This window comes from Salvelinus alpinus, chromosome 9, assembly GCF_045679555.1.
Source record: "Salvelinus alpinus chromosome 9, SLU_Salpinus.1, whole genome shotgun sequence".
Lineage (NCBI taxonomy): Eukaryota > Metazoa > Chordata > Actinopteri > Salmoniformes > Salmonidae > Salvelinus > Salvelinus alpinus.
Window position 1 is genome coordinate 26,764,306 of NC_092094.1, and position 18,322 is coordinate 26,782,627.

Below are 18,322 nucleotides of genomic sequence, written 5' to 3' on the forward strand. Positions count from 1 at the left end.
TAAAAAGTATCCTGTGTTGTGTTAAATTCTGCTTTTGGAGAAAAAAAAGAAACAGAACTGAACAAAATATGTTAATTATGCTCCAATGTCAATTGGGAGACATGTTAAGTGCACAGGAACCACATTTAATGGGGGAACATCCTTTTAAAAATGAAATCGGGACCTTGGTGATGCAGTACAGGAACGTTTGGATTGCTGTCGTCATTGCTCACACAGAAAGTTCCCCCTGCCCCAATGATTTGGCTATTCACAGAAGAATCCAGCAGAGGGCAGCATCATACCATACCGCAGACTTAGTCAAGGAAATCAAGTCTGTTTTGAATAAAATGGAAAGATCTCAATTGCATACTCCTTGCGTCCTCTCTCCTCATCTCCTTCTCAAAACCCATTGGATGAGATGTCAGCGGGGCGGGACCTCTGGTTTTCTCATTCAATGGGTTTTGAGAAGGAGATGAGGAGAGAGGACACGAGAAGTATGCATTTGAGATCTTCCTTAGGTCTTTCTCATTTGGTCTTTCCTGGAATCCTTGTGTCCTCGACAAACCAGAAGGTTAGCTTTCTGGCCTAGCACTTTTCATCTTTCTTTGAGTCCTTGTGTCTTCGCACTTCCTTTTCAAATCGCATTGGATGAGAAGATCCATGTTATCCAACGCACTTTGAGAAAGAGGAAGCGAGGAATCAAGGAAAGTTGTTGAGAAAGACACACTGGTCCTGGATGATTTGACATGCTAAGATGGATTCATTGTAGTCATACTTGGGAGTCAAAAATGGTCAAACTGTCCAAACAGATGGTTTGTTTCCTGGGGCAAAAAGGTCACCGATACGGTGCCATCTGTTTTCAAATCTCCATGTTATGAATAGTTCAGTGCTGTATGTCTATGTTAGGGCATATTTCATGGCATTTTGAATGAAAATAAAATAGACCTGAATTCACATAGCCCACTGGATGGCCTACAGGTGTGGAGGCCTACTGGTTCCTAGGCTCAGCATGACTCAGTTTTCTCAATTCATTAAAAGTGAGCAGACTCAGGTTGGTGGTCAGAGCTGTGTGACCCAGAGCATCCTGGGATGTAATGGTGAGCATGATGGGGTCTTTGGCTTCAGCCGTGCATGTTGCCCTGAAATGGCCTAATGTAAAAAAATGATTGCACAAAAATCCTTAGCTATATCAAATGTATTTATATAGCCCGTCTTACATCAGCTGATATCTCAGAGTGCTGTACAGAAACCAAGCCTAAAACCCCAAACAGCAAGCAATGCAGGTGTAGAAGCACGGTGGCTAGGAAAAACTCCCTAGAAATGCCAAAACCTAGGAAGAAACCTAGAGAGGAACCAGGCTATGAGGGGTGGCCAGTCCTCTTCTGGCTGTGCCGGGTGGAGATCATAACAGAACATGGCCAAAATGTTCAAATGTTCATAAATGACCAGCATGGTCAAATAATAATAATCACAGTAGTTGTCGAGGGTGCAGCAAGTCAGCACCTCAGGAGTAAATGTCTGTTGGCTTTTCATAGCCGATCATTAAGAGTATCTCTACCGCTCCTGCGGTCTCTAGAGAGTTGAAAACAGCAGGTCTGGGACACGTAGCACGTCCGGTGAACAGGTCAGGGTTCCTTAGCCGCAGGCAGAACAGTTGAAACTGGAGCAGCAGCACGGCCAGGTGGACTGGGGACAGCAAGGAGTCATCATGCCAGGTAGTCCTGAGGCATGGTTCTAGGGCTCAGGTCCTCCGAGAGAGAGAAAGACAGAGAGAAAGAGAGAATTAGAGAGAGCATACTTAAATTCACACAGGACACCGAATAAGACAGGAGAAGTACTCCAGATATAACAAACTGACCCTAGCCCCCCGACACATAAACTACTGCAGCATAAATACTGGAGGCTGAGACAGGAGGGGTCAGGAGACACTGTGGCCCCATCCGATGATACCCCCAGACAGGGCCAAACAGGAAGGATATAACCCCACCCACTTTGCCAAAGCACAGCCCCCACACCACTAGAGGGATATCTTCAACCACCAACTTACCATCCTGAGACAAGGCCGAGTATAGCCCACAAAGATCTCCGCCACGGCAAGGGGGGGCGCCAACCCAGACAGGAAGATCACGTCAGTGACTCAACCCACTCAAGTGACGCACCCCTCCTAGGGACGGCATGAAATTACTCCTTATGTCATTGAAACTATAAACTAGGGTCTGAAAATGTGGAGAGGATTACCAAAAATGTGCTTGGTAAAATGCTGAAATGGTATAACGGCAGATTTCCTCCTCTTCGTCTGAAGAGGAGGTGTAGCAGGGATCGGACCAAAACGCAACGTGGTTAGTGTTCATCATGTTTAATAATGAAAATCAACGTAAACACTACAAACTACAAAAACAACAAATGTGAAAAACCAAAACAGTCCTATCTGGTGCATAGACACAAAGACAGAAGACAACCACCCACAAACCCCAACACAAAACAGGCTACCTAAATATGGTTCCCAATCAGAGACAATGACTAACACCTGCCTCTGATTGAGAACCATATCAGGCCAAACATAGAAACGTGAAAACTAGACACACAACATAGAATGCCCACTCAGCTCACGTCCTGACCAACACTAAAACAAAGAAAACACAAAAGAACTATGGTCAGAACGTGACAAATGGGGATAATCTCACCTCTGATTGAATGCCTGATCAAAATTACCCCCAAAAAGAATATAACATAGGCTTAGCCAAATTTTATTTTTGTATTTTTTATTTCACCTTTATTTTACCAGGTAGGCCAGTTGAGAACAAGTTCTCATTTACAACTGCGACCTGGCCAAGATAAAGCAAAGCAGTGCGACAAAAACAACGACACAGAGTTACAAATGGGAGTTACAAAACGTACAGTCAATAACACAATAGGAAAAAAAAATCTGTATACAGTGTGTGCAAATTAAGTAAGGAGGTAAGGCAATAAATAGGCCAATAGTCGCGAAATAATTACAACTTCGCAATTTACACTGGAGTGATATATGTGCAGATGAGGATGTGCAAGTACAAATACTGGTATGCAAAAGAGCAGAAAAACAAAAACAAATATGGGGATGAGGTAGATAGTTGGTTGGATGGTCTATTTATAGATGGGCTGTGTACAGCTGCAGCGATCGGTAAGCTGCTCTGACAGCTGATGCTTAAAGTTAGTGAGGGAGACACAAGTCTCCAACTTCAGTGATTTTTGCAATTCGATCCAGTCATTGGCAGCAGAGAACTGGAAGGAAAGGCGGCCAAAATAGGTGTTGGCTTTGGGGATGACCAGTGAAATATACCTACTGGAGCACGTGCTACGAGTGGGTATTGCTATGGTGACCAGTGAGCTGAGATAAGGAGGAACTATACCTAGCAAAGTCTTATAGATTACCTGGAGCCAGTGGGTTTGGCAACGAATATGTAGCAAGACAAAACGGGTGGCACTGTGATAGACTGCTTCCAATTTGCTGCATAAAGTGTTGGTGGCTAATTTGTAAATGACATTGCCGAAGTCAAGAATCGGTAGGATAATCAGTTTTACTAGGGTAAGTTTGTCAGGATGAGTGAAGGAGGCTTTGTTGAGAAATAGGAAGCCGATTCTAGATTTAACTTTGGATTGGAGATGCTTAATGTGAGTCTGGAAGGAGAGTTTACAGTCTAGCCAGACACCTAGGTATTTATAGTTGTTCACATATTCTAAGTCAGAACCGTCCAGAGTAGTGATGCTAGTCAGGCGGGCGGATGCGGACAGCGATCGGTTGAAGAGCATGTATTTAGTTTTACTAGCATTTAAGATCAGTTGGAGGCCACGGAAAGAGTGTTGTATGGCATTGAAGCTCGTTTGGAGGTTAGTTAAGACAGTGTCCAAAGAAGGGCCAGATGTATACCGAATGGTGTCGTCTGCGTAGAGGTGGATCAAAGAATCACCCGCAGCATGAGCGACATCATTGATATATACAGAGAAAAGAGTCAGACCGAGAATTGAACCCTGTGGCACCCCCATAGATACTTCCAGAGGTCCAGACAACAGGCCCTCCGATTTGACACACTGAACTCTATCTGAGAAGTAGTTAGTGAACCAGGCGAGGCAGTCATTAGAGAAACCAAGGCTGTTGAGTCTGCCGATAAGAATACGGTGATTGACAGAGTCGAAAGCCTTGTGGGGGGGGACTTGGGCCAGTTGCTGCGTGGGGTGCAGAGCTGTTGGCCGGGGTTGGGGTAGCCAGATGGAAAGCATGGCCAGCCGTAGAGAAATGCTTATTGAATTTCTCGATTATCGTGGATTCATCAGTGGTGACAGTGTTTCATAGTCTCAGTGCAGTGGGCAGCTGGGAGGAGGTACTCGTATTCTCCATGGACTTTACAGTGTCCCAAAACTTTTTGGAATTAGTGCTGCAGGATGCAATTTTCTGTTTGAAAAAGCTGAATGTTGAAATTAAAACATGAAAACAGAAAACAAAATGAAAATAGAAACCAGACAAATTCTAATTAAGTGGTGACCTTTCTGCTGTTTGTCTTTACAATCAATGACCAACAATCTGTGGATCTGATTATGGTAATAGGGCTTTTATAAGGCTGGAGGAAAAAATATACTCTATGAAAATAATTTCAGTCAATGATGGGGTGGGGCAGGGCAATGTCTTACAGACAGGCCTCGGGCTGAAAGATCCTGACGTAGCAGCCTCTCTCGTAGCAGGCTCTCCCGTAGCAGGCTCTCTCGTAGCAGGCTCTCTCGTAGCAGGCTCTCTCGTAGCAGGCTCTCGTAGCAGGCTCTCTCGTAGCAGGCTCTCTCGTAGCAGGCTCTCTCGTAGCAGGCTCTCTCGTTCTAGTTCGCTCACACTAACCCCCCCCCCAATCAACATTGACAACACAGATGCACAGCACACACTCAATTGCACATTGGGTTCCACTGCCTGTTCGGATTCAGAGAGCCAGGCTTATGAATGGGGTGTTTCAGCGGGCATGCTTCCAGGGCATTGCTGTGCAGTGATGTGCTCATCCAGACCTCAGTTCCTTACACATGAAGTAGACCGTCGTACTTTAACGGCAAAATAAACACATGGACAACCACACGAGCGACAGAACATACGATACAAGGTTCCCTCTTTTCTCCCACAGCTTTGGCCCACCTTCTTGTATCATTTGGGTCTTGCAGGACATTTCAAATAGACTAGTGCTATCTTCAGGTCTGTTTTCCACCATTGTCATCCTCAGTGAGCATAACATTGTAATACTTAAAACTGTAAGCTCCTAGGATGACAGGGGCAAGGACGTGACTTAGATTGGAATTATTTTTCTTCATGCATTTCTCCTCTAACATTTTGTTCCTATTCTTTCTCCATAGACCATCAGAATATACTGAGTGTACAAAACATTAAGAACAGCCTGGAATTGAACCAGGGTCTGTAGTGACACCTCTGGCACTGAGATACAGTGCCTTAGACCGCTGCATCACTCAGGAGCTCCATGAATCAGATTGTTCTGAAATAATTTCTGTAGTTAAAAACAGACAATATTAGCATTGTTAGGATGTAATAGGAGGCTTTTCCCATCGATCTGACAGCGAAGGAAAAACTTTCATCCCACTGTTCTGAGGGACAAACATGTGGTTGATGAGAGGCAAGTAATCTGTCCGTCTTTGGCAAAACCATTAATATTCAGTCCAATAAAATGGTCAAAAGCCACCTACAGACCCCACGCCAATCACACCCACTGTACAGTATCAGTTCTCTATGTCTGACAAGTAGTAGGGAGATGCATCTTCATCATATGTAATGTATTCCTTGTGAATCTGATGATGTTAAATTAGCCATTTAATAAGTCAATTTCATAATATACCACTAGCTCACTAGATGCCACTGTTCCTGCAACAACATTTTTGTCATTTAACAGACACTCTTATCCAGCGCGATTTACAAGGGAAATTAGGATTAAGTGTCTTACTGACGTGCACATCAGCTCTGGGATTTGAACCATTAACCTTTTGGTTACGGGCCCACTGCTCTTAACCACTAGCCTACCACCTGTTATACAGTTCACTGGTCTTTTCTGTTTTTCCATTGAACACTATTAGAGACCATAACATTTGAAACCATTAGAACTGCTGTAGCCTAATGGTTTGGTTGTTCACCAGGAATGGTCTAACTAATCCAGACCTTTTTTGAAGGGAATAAACCACACACAGATGGTCTGTTTCCTGGACACAGATTATAAGCCTAAGAGAATGATGAACGACATTGCTTTCAAGGAGGACTGGCTTGATTGTGAAGATGACCACATTATTATCATCATGACCAAAAGCTATTGGTTTCCTGTTGTGATCTTTTTAATAAGCTCAGGAGACCAGCAAAATGGATAAAAGGTTGTAGCGGTAGCAGGAACAGCAGCATCTAGTGGGTAAAACCTGGGACTTTCACACTAATTTATGGTAAATATTGTAAGCAACTTCAATTTACAACATTAACAATGTCTACACTGTATTTCTGATCAATTTGATATTTTAATGGACAAAATATTAGCTTTCTTTCATAAACAAGGACATTTCTAAGTGACCCCCAAAAGTCGTTTATTTTTGGTATCTGCACTTTACTACTTTTATTTTTGACTACTTTTACTTCACTACATTCCTCCAGAAATAATGTACTTTTTGCTCCATACATTTTCCCTGACACCCAAAAGTACTTGTTACATGTTGAATGCTTAGCAGGAAAGGAAAATGGTCCAATTCACACACTTATCAAGATAATATACTGGTCATCCCTACAGCCTCTGATCTGGCAGACTCACTAAACACAAATACATTACTTGTAAATTATGTCTGAGTTTTGGAGTATGCACCTGGCTGTCCATAAATGGTGCCATCTGGTTTGCTTAATATAAATTATTTGAAATTATTTATACTTTTACTTTTGATCCTTAAGTACATTTTATCAATTACATTTATTTTGATACTTAAGTATATATAAAATCAAATACTTTTAGACTTTTACTCAAGTAGTATTTTACTGGGTGACTTTCACTTTTACTTTAGTTATTTTCCATTAACGTGTCTTTTACTTTTACGTAAGTATGACAATTGGGTACTTTTTCCACCACTGGGCGAGAGTGATGGTTCCAGAGTGTTAATCATTGACCCAGTGACATCACGTCCTTCTACACAGCAGTCAGACCCCAGGCAGGCAGAGGAAGGAAGGCAGCTGATGGCTGCTGCCAGCTAATTGGCACAGTGAAACATGGCCGTTGTCTATTCGTCAGGTAGCAACGCTGTTCCCCCTCGCTGCCATAGACACACAGCCATTCATTAGAGACAGGCAGCCCATACCCCACTCCTATTGGTCGCTTTACATTGGTGTAGCCTCTGTGTTGCCATGTGGCTGCTCTAACACTGGAAGGGAATGCATCTCGTGGTATAGAGAGATAATTTATCAGCTTTTTATAAAGACTTATGGGTATATGTTTCTAGAGAATGTAGGTGTAACCGATGTGAAATGGCTAGCTAGTTAGGGGGGTGCGCGCCAATAGCGTTTCAATCGGTAACGTCACTCGCTCTGAGACCTTGAAGTAGCTGTTCCCCTTGCTCTGTGGAGCGATGGGTAACGATGCTTCGAGGGTGGCTGTTGTTGATGTGTGCAGAGGGTCCCTGGTTCGGGGCGAGGAGAGGGACGGAAGCTATACTGTTATATAGGTTACACCATCGCTCTCTATATATAGTGGTGTAATATTAATGCCGACATTTGGGTTTGTCAGAGGTGGTATAAAAATAATCAGATGTAGGCTTTTGGAAATAAAATATGTTCCCAGATGGAACGACCTTGTAGAGCACAGCAATTGTTTTTTCATTGCTGTGTGACGTGAGTGTAGGAGCATGTTTATTTCAAGTGGAGTAGAAACCCTTTTCTGCAGCCCTGTGATTTACGGCTGCAACTCTAACCAAGGCCACCTGTCAGTAGCAATGAGGACTTAGTTAGAAACCTAAACAGAAACCCTATCCCATCCTCTTGTATTGTAAGTGTCCAGTTTGTGTCACCATTTAGCCTAAGTCTATTGCTATTCCAGTCGGGGAGAGGTTAAAGGGGTTGACTGTTTAAACTTTAATATTGTACATCACCGGCTAACTCCTAGGGTCACCTGGTGTTCAAACCACACACACAAATCCAATTTCGTTCTCCCGGCTCTCTTTAGCTTCTGAGGTCAATACTCACTCCCACCCCCGCCCACTGCTTCTCTCCTTTCCTCTTCCCTTCACTTCCTCTCTCCCATCCTCCCACTAACCTCTCTCCCTCACTCCCACCATTTTCCCTTTTTCTCTTCCTAAATGTTGAGGTGATCTTTTACTAAGCAGGCTATTTGAGCTGAAGTTGGTGTTTCCCTGTATGGATGTGTACCTTCTCTCTCCCTGTGTTATTGTCCTGCCCTGAGGTGACCTTTTATACTCTAGGATCGCCTGTTGAAAATAGAGACTGACTCAATATGCCTCATACCCCATAGGCCACAACCTCATCTGCCTTCTCTGACCTTTCTTCACTTAACTTTTTAAAATGGCAATTCCAATCTGAGACTCAGATTTTCCACTTTAGAATGTATGCCAAACAAAAGCCAATGCTTGATAAGTTAAATAAACCATACAACTATATGCACAAAGGTGACTTTTTACAATTTACACAGATAATTCTACAAAAATGTTTTTTACTTGAACAACAGTGCAGATGCCAAGTTCTGTAACATAATTACAGTTTGTGCTGTTTTTTCATGTCGTTGCAATGTAATTATTATTTAAAAAATGTACCTTTATTCAACTAAGTAAGTCAGATAAGAACAAATTCTTATTTACAATGAGGGCCAATTGTGTGCCGCCCGGTTGTGATTCAGCTGGCTTCAAAACAGTTGTGATGCGTCTAGCACTGAGATTCAGTGCCGTAGACCACTGCGCCACTCTGGAGCCCTCTTTGGTTTTAGTTTGACATACATTTTAAAATGGAAAATCGGAGTCTCTGCTTCATTCTGTTACCATGGAATTGCCCAAAAGATATTGAATCATCCCGTTCAGGTTGTGGATTTGATTCACCAGCCCTGTAGGAGACATGAGGTGATATTGGGGAAATCATCCACCAGAACCCATCTTCCCTTCTTCTCTTCCTGTACGACCAGTACTGCTGCTGTCCCCCACTCTTTCTCCTGTGTGTCTGTAGGTGTGATGTGCATAATATGGTTGTGGTGGAGGGAAGCAGAGTTTCATAATTGCAGTCTTCTTTCATTGCTAAGCAGATGTTAATGCCTTCCAGAGATGTAGCCTGCTATCAAACATTCCAGCGATCTCGCCTGGTCTTTCCCATTAAATATTGAGCGTGCTGTTCTTTTGATATTTTCCCGAAAAATCTGGGTTTTTTAACACCACAGAGTCCGACTAGTTGCTATGGTGCACATTCTGCAGTATGATAGAAACAGACTTATTTAGCATATAGCATAAAGGCATGTGCATTATGATTAACGAGACGTGGTGTGATCATAACAACATACAGGAACTCAAGTCCTTCTGTTCACCTGACTTAGAATTCCTCACAATCAAATGTCGACCGCATTATCTACCAAGGGAATTCTCTTTCGATTATAATCACAGCCGTATATATTCCCCCCCAAGCAGACACATCGATGGCCCTGAACGAACTTTATTTGACTCTATGTAAACTGGAAACCATATATCCTGAGGCTGCATTCATTGTAGCTGGGGATTTTAACAAGGCTAATCTGAAAACCAGACTCCCTAAATTCTATCAGCATATTGATTGCGCAACCAGGGCTGGTAAAACCCTGGATCATTGTTATTCTAACTTCCGCGATGCATATAAGGCCCTCCCCCGCCCTCCCTTCGGAAAAGCTGACCACGACTCCATTTTGTTGCTTCCAGCCTACAGACAGAAACTAAAACAAGAAGCTCCCGCGCTCAGGTCTGTTCAACGCTGGTCCGACCAATCTGATTCCACGCTTCAAGACTGCTTCGATCACGTGGATTGGGATATGTTCCGCATTGCGTCCAACAACAACATTGACGAATACGCTGATTCGGTGAGCGAGTTCATTAGGAAGTGCATCGGCGATGTCGTACCCACAGCAACTATTAAAACATTCCCAAACCAGAAACCGTGGATTGAGGGCAGCATTCGCGCGAAACTGAAAGCGCGAACCACTGCTTTTAACCAGGGCAAGGTGACCGGAAACATGCCCGAATACAAACAGTGTAGCTATTCCCTCCACAAGGCAATCAAACAAGCTAAGCGTCATTATAGAGACAAAGTAGAGTTGCAATGTGGCAGGGTCTACAGTCAATCACGGACTACAAAAAGAAAACAAGCCCCGTCGCAGACCAGGATGTCTTGCTCCCAGACAGACTAAATAACTTTTTTGCTCGCTTTGAGGACAATACAGTGCCACTGACACAGCCCGCTACCAAAACCTGCGGACTCTCGTTCACTGCAGTCAACGTGAGTAAAACATTTAAACGTGTTAACCCTCGCAACGCTGTAGGCCCAGACGGCATCCCCGGCCGCGTCCTCAGAGCATGCGCAGACCAGCTGGCTGGTGTGTTTACGGACATATTCAATCAATCCTTATCCCAGTCTGCTGTTCCCACATGCTTCAAGAGGGCCACCATTGTTCCTGTTCCCAAGAAAGCTAAGGTAACTGAGCTAAACGACTACCTCCCCGTAGCACTCACTTCCGTCATCATGAAGTGCTTTGAGAGACTAGTCAAGGACCATATCACCTCCACCCTACCTGACACCCTAGACCCACTCCAATTTGCTTACCGCCCCAATAGGTCCACAGACGATGCAATCGCAACCACACTGCACACTGCCCTAACCCATCTGGACAAGAGGAATACCTATGTGAGAATGCTGTTCATCGACTACAGCTCAGCATTTAACACTATAGTACCCTCCAAACTCGTCATCAAGCTCGAGACCCTGGGTCTCGACCCCGCCCTGTGCAACTGGGTACTGGACTTCCTGACGGGCCGCCCCCAGGAGGTGAGGGTAGGTTACAACATCTCCACCCCGCTGATCCTCAACACTGGGGCCCCACAAGGGTGCGTTCTGAGCCCTCTCCTGTACTCCCTGTTCACCCAAGACTGCGTGGCCATGCACGCCTCCAACTCAATCATCAAGTTTGCGGACGACACTACAGTGGTAGGCTTGATTACCAACAACGACGAGACGGCCTACAGGGAGGAGGTGAGGGCCCTTGGAGTGTGGTGTCAGGAAAATAACCTCACACTCAACGTCAACAAAACAAAGGAGATGATTGTGGACTTCAGGAAACAGCAGAGGGAGCACCCCCCTATCCACATCGACGGGACAGTAGTGGAGAGGGTAGTACGTTTTAAGTTCCTCGGTGTACACATCACGGACAAACTGAATTGGTCCACCCACACAGACAGCGTTGTGAAGAAGGCGCAGCAGCGCCTCTTCAATCTCAGGAGGCTGAAGAAATTCGGCTTGTCACCAAAAGCACTCACAAACTTCTACAGATGCACAATCGAGAGCATCCTGTCGGGCTGTATCACCGCCTGGTACGGCAACTGCTCCGCCCACAACCGTAAGGCTCTCCAGAGGGTAGTGAGGTCTGCACAACGCATCACTGGGGGCAAACTACCTGCCCTCCAGGACACATACACCACCCGATGTCACAGGAAGGCCATAAAGATCATCAAGGACAACAACCACCCGAGCCACTGCCTGTTCACCCCGCTATCATCCAGAAGGCGAGGTCAGTACAGGTGCATCAAAGCAGGGACCGAGAGACTGAAAAACAGCTTCTATCTCAAGGCCATCAGACTGTTAAACAGCCACCACTAACATTGAGTGGCTGCTGCCAACATACTGACTCAACTCTAGCCCACTTTAATAATGGAAATTTATGGAATTTGATAAAAAATGTATCACTAGCCACTTTAAACTATGCCACTTAATATAATGTATATGTATATACTGTACTCTACATCATCTACTGCATTTTGCCATCTTTATGTAATACATGTATCACTAGCCACTTTAAACTATGCCACTTTTATGTTTACATACCCTACATTACTCATCTCATATGTATATACTGTACTCGATACCATCTACTCCATCTTGCCTATGCTGTTCTTTACCATCACTCATTCATATATCTTTATGTACATATTCTTTATCCCTTTACACTTGTGTGTATAAGGTAGTAGTTGTGGAATTGATAGGTTAGATTACTCGTTGGTTATTACTGCATTGTCGGAACTAGAAGCACACACATTTCGCTACACTCGCATTAACATCTGCTAACCATGTGTATGTGACAAATAAAATTTGATTTGATTTGATGTGATGTGATTTTGATCATATTGTTAGTCTATATTAGGAAGCAGAGGCAGTGCTTCCTTTCTAACCATAGTTTATTTTTCATGTATATATGTATGTATGTATGATGTAGCCAGAAATGACCTAATGATCAGGCTGTTACAGCATTCCTTAGAAATTGACTTTCTATACTACGGTCTCTTGCCTATTTTTCATGTATCTTTAATTTCGTATCCCAGTTATTAGCTTAAGTCTTTGATGACATTCTAAGTGGTCAGTCTGTTGCTTGTGTCCTGCAGGTGAGGCGGTGGCAGCTGGCTCCCTGTTAGATCGAGACAGACAAGGCTGTGGTTACACTGGAGTCCAACGATGATGGTGTCCTGGCCAAAATACTGGTGAGTGAACAGTGTGGGTGCGCGTGTGGCAGCTCTTTGGGCTTCCCACCTCTATAATTGGCAGAACATCACTGATGAGGTGTCCTTCATGACAACTATCTCTCTCTCTCTTACTGTTTCTCTGCCTCTGTTTAATGTGGAAACATGAATGCTTTTAACAAAGATGGACAGATCAACTGTCTCTCATTAACACTGTGCCACATGTTTGTCCCTCCAAACAGTGTGATGAAAGCAGTTTATCGTCTGCTGTCAGATCGATCTGGCAGAGATGGAAAACACCTCCTATTACATCCTAACGAGAGAGAGGATGTTGATGGCAACTCAGTGTGGTACTGCTACGGCTGGAAAACATTCCCTCCTCTCCTCCATCCTCTTCATTATCAGAGCTAAATGATCCAGCAGCCATAATTACTTATTTGTTGCCCTTTCTAAGTGGAACCCAACATTCATCAACTAGTTAGGTGACCCGGATTATACACACGCACATACTGTACCCATGCCTGTCTTAAAGCTGATGTCATTGTCCCCTCCAGGCAGTCATCCGTCCAGTGAGTGTCACATCATTCAGAGCAGTGTCCTACTGGCAATTAGCAGTGTAAACCAGGCCGCTTAGCACAGCGCAGCATGCCCATATTGTTTTAGCGGTTCAGGTGTTGTCTATGAGTGTACCCTAAATAAAGAGCAGATGGAGCTGGTCTACTCTACCACATGCATATTGGAATTACTTAGATCTTCCAATAGGATGGACTGGACCACGTTATCACTAACAGCAGGGGAAGTGATCTCTCTCATTTATGTACTTTCAATTATTATAATAGGTCTCTCCCTCGCTCATGGCTATAAGGGATCCAGCTTTTGTCAATTTAACGTCAGATTTGACATTTCGTAGCAGGTTAGGAGAACTTAAGCAGCAGATTAGGAGAACTTAAGCAGTAGTTTTTTTTTTTTTTTTTTTTTTTCCCCTTTCTTTCACCAGGTAGGCCAGTTGAGAACAAGTTCTCATTTACAACTGCGACCTGGCCAAGATAAAGCAAAGCAGTGGGACAAAAACAACACAGTTACACATGGGATAAACAAACGTAGGAGGTTAGGAGAACTGAAGCAGCAGGTTAGGAAAACTGAAGCAGCAGGTTAGGAGAACTTAAGCAGCAGGTTAGTAGAACTTAAGCAGCAGGTTAGGAGAACTTAAGCAGCAGGTTAGGAGAACTTAAGCAGCAGGTTAGGAGAACTTAAGCAGCAGGTTAGGAAAACTTAAGCAGCAGGTTAGGAAAACTTAAGCAGCAGGTTAGGAGAACGTAAGCAGCAGGTTAGTAGAACTTAAGCAGCAGGTTAGGAAAATTTAAGCAGCAGGTTAGGAAAACTTAAGCAGCAGGTTAGTAGAACTTAAGCAGCAGGTTAGTAGAACTTAAGCAGCAGGTTAGGAAAACTTAAGCAGCAGGTTAGTAGAACTTAAGCAGCAGGTTAGGAAAACTTAAGCAGCAGGTTAGGAAAACTTAAGCAGCAGGTTAGGAAAACTTAAGCAGCAGGTTAGGAGAACTTAAGCAGCAGGTTAGGAGAACTTAAGCAGCAGGTTAGGAAAACTTAAGCAGCAGGTTAGGAGAACATAAGCAGCAGGTTAGGAGAACTTAAGCAGCAGTTTAGGGAAAGGGTTATCGTTGTAGGTTTGTGTTTTTTAGCCCTTGCTCTATTCCTGTATTGCTCATTCTCTCTCACTCTCATTTTGTATTTTTTATTGCTTTCTCTTAATCTCCCCACTCTCTCCCTCCTTCCGATCCATGTCTCAGCTGGGGATGAGGTCATTTCCATGGCAACGGTCTAGGAGTTGGGGGAAGGGGCTTAGGAGGACTGGGAGCTGGCAGAAAGAGAGAGAGGCAGTGAATTAGATAAGCCCCCCCAGGCTCAGACAGTATCCAGATCAACACCCCACTCCACTCCTGAAAATCCCACCCCTGAACAACACACCCCAGGCCCAACCTCTAGTGGGTGTGTTGGAGAGGAAGCATACCAGTCTCTTGGTGTGTGTGTGTGAGGGATGTGTTTCTTGGCTGTGTTGGGCAGGGACAGTATGGTCTCTGCTCTGTGTAGGTCATATCAGAGATTAGCCCACAGTGAGTATAGTATGGTGGTCTCTAAGTATGTACCCACTAGAATTCTAATTTAGCAGCCAGTTTAATGTGCAGCCTGTGGGGATAGGGCAGGGTATGGGCTAGTCAGGTTGCCTGCAGAGCTCCACTGGGGTTATTTATGAGGGTCAGGCCTTGCTGCATCCTTCAACCTAGCTCCTCTGGCTCCACAGGCTAAATATCTGGTGCCTCATTTATCAATATTGTGTGGAAACTATTCTAAAATACTACTTTCAAACAGAATTTAGGATGTTTGTACGTAAAAAAAAAGTGTGATATATCAAACAGTCTTACAGGCGTCATATGCACACTAGTAGGAGATAACCAATCATAAATATACATGTTCTCAGCATCAGTGCTTGTGCACGGCCTTGGCTATTTGAATTTTGTAAACGCTCCTAATTAACCATATTGTCACGTTCTGACCCTAGTTATTGTGTTAATCCTTTGTTTTGTTGGTCAGGACGTGAGCTGGGTGGGCATTCTATGTGTTGTGTTTCTATGTTGGGTTTAATGTGCCTGATATGGTTCTCAATTAGAGGCAGGTGTTTGACGTTCCTCTGATTGAGAACCATATTTAAGGTAGGCTGTTCTCACTGTTTGTTTGTGGGTGATTGTCGCTGTGTCTGTGTTTATTGCACCACACGGTACTGTCTCGTCTCGTTCGTTCGTTCTTCATTTTTATGTAGTTTGCATGTTCAGGTCAGTCTACGTTGTTTGTTTGTTATTTTGTATTTATCAAGTATAGTTCGGTTCAGTGTTCGTCTTGTCTAATAAATTCATGATGTCTACATACCTCGCTGCACATTGGTCATCTGATCCCTCTCTCCTCTCCTCGTCTGAGGAGGAGGACGACGTAGAATGTCGTTACACATATATAGTCAATTATACTTTTAAAGCCCACGGGGAAGACACATTGCCATGAAATAAAATTGCACAACCAAGAAAAGTGAAGAAAAAAATATAGTTTTCTGATACTGAAATAGAGGTGCTTGTGTCAGATATTGAGTAAAACCAAAATAGCATATTTGGCTCGCTCAGTTGTGGCTTGACCTGTAAAAATAAAAACATAGTTACGAAGAGAACCATTAGGACAATTCAAGTTGCTTTAGCAATGGCAAATATTATACACTTAAAATGAATAGGCAACACTCACCAATAAGCTATCCATCCTCAACAGCTCCCTCCCGTAGGCGTATAGGCCAACATTGCAGTTCTGCAGAATGAACGAGTCATGCGTGCCACCAAATCAGCTGCACATTAATTAAGAGTGGAGGCCTTTTCTGTTCACATATTTGAACTTTTTTGGGATGGTACTTTTATGGCGATGTGGGTGCTGTGCTGTCTATTTATCCGTTTGTATTTGGGAACCCATTGATGGAAAAGAAACGCCTGTTGACGTCAACCTGTTGTGCGATAGTGTATGAAATTGTATGTTAGTTTGTTTCGCTGATGATTGATTCCAAACATTGGTTTATTGAGGGCTGTGAGACATGTTCACAATGGAAATAAAATACAATCCAAAAACGATTTTAATTATTACTCACAATTTCACACATTTTCAAAATATATTTTCCACATTCTACACTTGACAAACAGTTCCCTTATTCCACCACTTGTCTTACGCATGGCCATGGCTGTGCATAAATTTACACACACTCTCAAGCATATCAATACATCTAGCACTTTGCCACGCATGGTTTACGTACAGATTTGTGCCTACACATGATTGATAAATGAGACCCCAGGAGAGAGGGATGTTACTCATAGAGGAAGTGGGATACGCACCAACACCGATTACAGAACCGCTACCCCACCCTCTACCCTGACCGTATGGCTTCAATATGAAAATCTAATCATGATGCAATCAATCACACCAATACACACACACTGGCAAAAACACAACTAGTATTACTGTGAACCTACAATATGCATGAACACACAAAATGCTGATATGGCACATGTAGACACAAAAACACGCCATACAGTTACCCGCCATGTTGTGGAGTCAACAGAAGTCAGAAATAGCATTATAAATATTCACTTACCTTTGGTGATCTTCATCAGAATGCACTCCCAGGAATCCCAGTTCAACAATAAATGTTTGTTTTGTTCGATAAAGTCCATAATTTATGTCCAAATACCTCCTTTTTGTTCACGGGTTTAGTTCAAAAATCCAAATTCATGACGCGCAGGCCAGACGAAAAGTAAAAAAATTCCATTACAGTTCGTAGAAACATGTCAAACGATGTATAGAATCAATCTTTAGGATGTTTTTAACATAAATCTTCAATAATGTTTCAACCGGAGAATTCCTTTGTCTTTAGAAACAAAAAGGATCACAGCTACCTCTCACGGGGGCGTGCCTGAGTGAGCTCATGGCACTCTGCCAGACATCTGGTTGAAACAGCTCTCATTCCCTCATCCTTCACAGTAGAAGCCTGAAACAAGGTTCTAAAGACTGTTGACATCTAGTGGAAGCCTTAGGGAGTGCAATATGACCCCATAGACACTGTATATTGGATAGGCTAACCTACAAACCTCAGATTTCCCACTTCCCGGTTGGATTTTTTGGTAGTTTTCTGCCTGCCATATGAGTTATGTTATACTCACAGACATAATTCAAACAGTTTTAGAAACTTCATAGTGTTTTCTATCCAAATCTACTAATATTATGGATATCTTAGCTTCTGGGCCTGAGTAGCAGGCAGTTTACTCTGGGCACCTTATTCATCCAAGCTACTCAATACTGCCCCCAGCCACAATAAGTTCATGTACTCATTGATTCTTGAAGAATATAACTATAAATGCCTAATGTACTTAGTTCAACTGTCTTACCCCAAATAAAAACTTGTTGTACTTCAGTGTTTATAAACAAAGTAAATGCAAACACACTGTATAGCCACAAACATGGTTAACCTTTTCCCCTGTGAGTTCCAAATATCTCTAATGGTCACCCCAGTGTGAGTTTCTTTATGCGTGAGATGTCAGAATGCACTCACTGTTCCAAAATGTGATTGTTAGGCAACAGGACAGTTAACCCGCGCTGCCCTCAAAGCAAGACCCACACTGCCTGCTAATTATCTATAGGCTATATTTCAACTTGGAAATTAATTTCTAACAACAGTTTGAATTGAGATGTGCTCCGCCTCCTCATTAATTTACAAAGAAGTAGCCCATTTACATTTACATTACATTTAAGTCATTTAGCAGACGCTCTTATCCAGAGCGACTTACAAATTGGTGCATTCACCTTATGATATCCAGTGGAACAACCACTTTACAATAGTGCATCTAACTCTTTTCGGGGGGGGCGGGGGGGGGGGGGGGTTAGAAGGATTACTTTATCCTATCCTAGGTATTCGTTAAAGAGGTGGGGTTTCAGGTGTCTCCGGAAGGTGGTGATTGACTCCTCTGACATGGCGTCGTGAGGGAGTTTGTTCCACCATTGGGGTGCCAGAACAGCGAACAGT

At 43.4% G+C, this 18,322-nt stretch overlaps 1 pseudogene; it reads left to right on the plus strand.

The window, feature by feature from the left end:
• The first annotated feature begins 767 nt into the window (after window positions 1–767).
• Window positions 768–18,322, plus strand: part of LOC139530936 (pyruvate dehydrogenase protein X component, mitochondrial-like) — a 79,728-nt pseudogene continuing 62,173 nt past the window's right edge.